Source organism: Esox lucius, chromosome 2, assembly GCF_011004845.1.
Source record: "Esox lucius isolate fEsoLuc1 chromosome 2, fEsoLuc1.pri, whole genome shotgun sequence".
NCBI classification, from domain to species: domain Eukaryota; kingdom Metazoa; phylum Chordata; class Actinopteri; order Esociformes; family Esocidae; genus Esox; species Esox lucius.
This window is the reverse complement of record NC_047570.1, coordinates 36,682,035-36,686,374: the sequence shown is the minus strand read 5'-3', so window position 1 is coordinate 36,686,374 and position 4,340 is coordinate 36,682,035.

The window sequence follows — 4,340 nt, the reverse complement described above, 5'->3', positions numbered from 1 at the left end:
ATGTGAGAGAAATGAGGACACGGAGAAGAGAGGGAGGGAGGAAAGAGATGGAGAAGAGGAAAGAGATGGAGAAGAGGAAAGAGATGGAGAAGGATCAGAGAGCGAAAGACAGGGGTGAGAAAGTCAGTGTATAATACAGTAAGACTGAAACCGAGAGAGACAGGGCAGGGAGGAGGGGGGAGGGGAGGGATGAACCTGTAGCCTTTCAGTCTATACCTATCAGCCTGAGGGCTCTAACAGAGCATGTAATTATGCCGAGTCACCTTGATGCTCTTCTCGCCTACCGTCATTATTATCTGAGGTCCAGGCCATTCATTTTTTAGTACATTCCGGTTACAGCAAAGTTAACATATGGAATTGTTTGAAGATGTTCTTTTCAAAGATCATTTGGCAAATGCATGAGGAGTTGGAGGCCCTTGGTTAGTTTCGCCCCACAAAAAAACAATGGACTATTATTTATGATTTTTCAATTATAATCACATGACAGTGAAAACATCCCAATGGCCAGTGTGTTCCCTGGCTGTGTGCTAACTCCATCTTCTGGCTTTTACCTTTTGTGACAGTTCTGCCTCCGGGTAAAACTTGTGATTCAGCCCTGTCCGGGATGTGAGCAGAGGGGAATCAGACACATGGGGGGTTAACAGCAACCCTCCCTCTACATTATAAAGAAGGTTTCGGCAATACTGGGGGCAGTCAGCACTCGGCAGAAAACAAGGGGCAAGAGGACAGGGACAGTGGAGATTCTACTCATCAGACAGAAGACCAGGGGGATCAGGGCATTATGTTTGGGGTGCATATTGTAAAGAATGTGGGGCCTGTTAATATCTAAATATAGGATGAATTTTGTTAGTTAAATTTTTCTCATTGAAGTGTCGCTTGACCTGTTCCCTCTTTTGTTCATCTGTATGTTGTCCTGTTATTCTTTTACCAAAATAAACTATATAAAGACTGACTCTGGGCTCACGGCTTGTTCATTTCTCCAACATCCTGCTCTGATTAAAAGGCTGCATTACTTTTACGTTTTCAAATGAAGCATACCACTGTTTTGTAGCGCAAATGGTTCAAAATGTACAGATGTGTACATTCAGAGGGATGGCTTCATCAAATTCACAAGAGCCTGATGCACACAGTGAATATACAGTGGGGAGAACAAGTATTTGATACACTGCCGATTTTGCAGGTTTTCCTACTTACAAAGCATGTAGAGGTCTGTCATTTTATCATAGGTACACTTCAACTGTGAGAGACGGAATCTAAAACAAAAATCCAGAAAATCACATTGTATGATTTTTATATAATTAATTAGCATTTTATTGCATGACATAAGTATTTGATCACCTACCAACCAGTAGGAATTCCAGCTCTCACAGACCTGTTAGTTTTTCTTTAAGAAGCCCTCCTGTTCTCCACTCATTACCTGTATTAACTGCACCTGTTTGAACTTGTTACCTATATGAAAGACACCTGTCCACACACTCAATCAAACAGACTCCAACCACTCCACAATGGCCAAGACCAGAGAGCTGTGTAAGGACATCAGGGATACAATTGTAGACCTGCACAAGGCTGGGATGGGCTACAGGACAATAGGCAAGCAGCTAGGTGAGAAGGCAACAACCGTTGGCACAATTATTAGAAAATGGAAGAAGTTCAAGATGACGGTCAATCTCCCTCGGTCCTGGGGCCATGTATCGTGAGATCTTGGCCAACAACCTCCTTCCCTCAGTAAGAGCATTGAAGATGGGTCGTGGCTGGGTCTTCCAGCATGACAATGACCCAAAACACACAGCCAGGGCAACTAAAGAGTGGCTTCGTAAGAGGCATATCAAGGTCCTGGCGTGACCTAGCCAGTCTCCAGACCTGAACCCAATAGAAAATCTTTGGAGGGAGCTGAAAGTCTGTATTGCCCAGTGACAGCTCCGAAATCTGAAGGATCTGGAGAATGTCTGTATGGAGGAGTGGGCCAAAATCCCTGCTGCAGTGTGTGCAAACCTGGTCAAGAACTACAGGAAACATTTGATCTCTAATTGCAAACAAAGGTTTCTGTAGCAAATATTAAGTTCTGCTTTTCTGATGTATCAAATACTTATGTCATGCAATAAAATGAAAATTAATTACTTAAAAATCATACAATGTGATTTTCCTTATTTTTCTGAAAAATTACAGACTTCTACATGCTTTGTAAGTGGGAATACACTGCAAAATCGGCAGTGTATCAAATACTTGTTCTCTCCACTGTAACTGCTGCCAGCACAAACACACTAAGAACTATGGGTAAAAGAATGTCATAATGTTATTCTGTCTTTGTTTACAAGACAACAAACTCCTGAGAGTTATAAGAAGGAAATGTTCCTTTGATGCAGTGTCTTCTCAAACTCAATTAATTCTTCCTTCTTAACCTTCTTTCATCCTCTACTTTTCTCAGTCTCTTTCTTCAACTCTCCCCAAAAACTCCCTTTTTCCCAACTCTCATTCCCTCCATCCTTTTCGTACCCAGAACAATCAGACTACCAGTAGGCTCTGTGTGCACCTCAGAAAACACAGCCAATAGCAAGATTGCATTTCCAAGACCGCATGTGTCACACTTTTTATGTTCCCCTTTAATTCATTTCTATGGTCATTGCCTGTGGCCCACGGTTTACGTAACTAGCATGGATCTCCAGGTAATCACAGGAGTGGAAAATCATTGAAGCTACCATGCAGACAACACTATAGAAAATGTCAATCAATTATTAATACATTTCTTGATTAAGTATTCACTAAGTGAAAAGGGATTTAATATATTTAACAATGACAACTGCATGTAGAACGCTGGCATTTATAATGGCACAAAATTAGACCACACCTCCATCAGTATCCTTCTGTCCACCCAAGAGATTAGGATTAATGCCTGTTGACTACAGGCGAGGACTGGGAGGGAGAAATGTCATTTTATGGTGATAAAGCGAAGTCTGAAAGCCCTTCTTTTCCAACATTTTCTTCCAACTTCCAACTTGTGTAGTCCCCTTTCCCAACTTCCCATCAACCCCTCTGGTAGAATTTCCAACCCTAAAACCACAGCATGGCTTCGACTGTCTGACCTACCCAAGCCAAAAAAATAGTGTATTTTTTTGGAAGCAAGTTGTACTTTAGTACACTAAATTGGATGAAAATAGTATTACTTATGAGTATACTTATGTGTATTAAAATGGACACACTCATTTCAATACGTTTGACCTGGTTCCTATAGATTCTGGACAAACGTAATGGCAATAGGCAATATTAATCATTCTGGGCTTAGTCTGTACATTTCATATTAACCACAAAACACGAAGTCTGTGAGAATACTCTGTATTGTCATTTTAATGTTGCCATGTGGGTTGGACCTCGAACCCTGGTTTTGACATGACTCCAACCGGATCATCAGGAAGGAACAACCAAGGAATCTGCAAGCCCCACGTAGTTGATTATGTTAAAATGCCAGGTGACTGGTGATGTCCATGCTAAAACAGCTGCTGTCCTCTATTGTCTCATCTGTTGACCTGGGACAACGTGGAGAGTAAGAAGCCATTCTTGTGTCTGCCTAATAGCCACTGAGTAAGTTACCATGCTATTATACCTGGACTAACACTGTCTCTGTATACGAGCATCTGCTAAATGAAAATTTTTCGTGCACAAGACAGTAGCTTGCTGTGCATTGTTGTATAGGCTACATTTGAGGTATGAACTATCACACGTTTACAGAGAAGTGACAGTCTTTCTTTATATGGTAACTATAAAACAGCAGGGCTGTGTTAAACCCATCCATAAAGCATTAAATCCTCACAGATGTGACGGGAGTGTGACTGAACATGACAGCCGTCTAGCACGCAGGGAGACAGACAGGAAGGGGAGACAGACAGAGAGACAGACAGACAAAAATAAAACATTTGAAATGCCTCCATCCTTTACCTTTTCCCTTAGATTTCTGTTATTCTTTCAATTTTTGTTGTGTTATTTGTTACGTTTTTCTTATTTTCCACATGCTTTGACAATGTAAACTAATGTTTTCCACGCCGTAAGGGATTCTGACAGGAAGACAGACAATGCTCCTATCCCAAACTCTATTCCCTGTAAAATTGCACCACGTTTGACCATGGATGAATAACAGGTTGCTATGTTAGTGTATTTTATTGCTCAGGGCAATTAGTCTAGATTAGAGTGGGAGACCGGAGTTAGACTCAGGGGTGAGAGGAGAGGGAGGGGGAGGTGAGAGGTTAGACCAAATGTCATGACCTGGAACGAATAGGGTGTCATAAAGCCCATCCAGCCTGTCTGCTGACTGCCCATCTGTGCTTAACCTGAAAACATCCCCACAAACA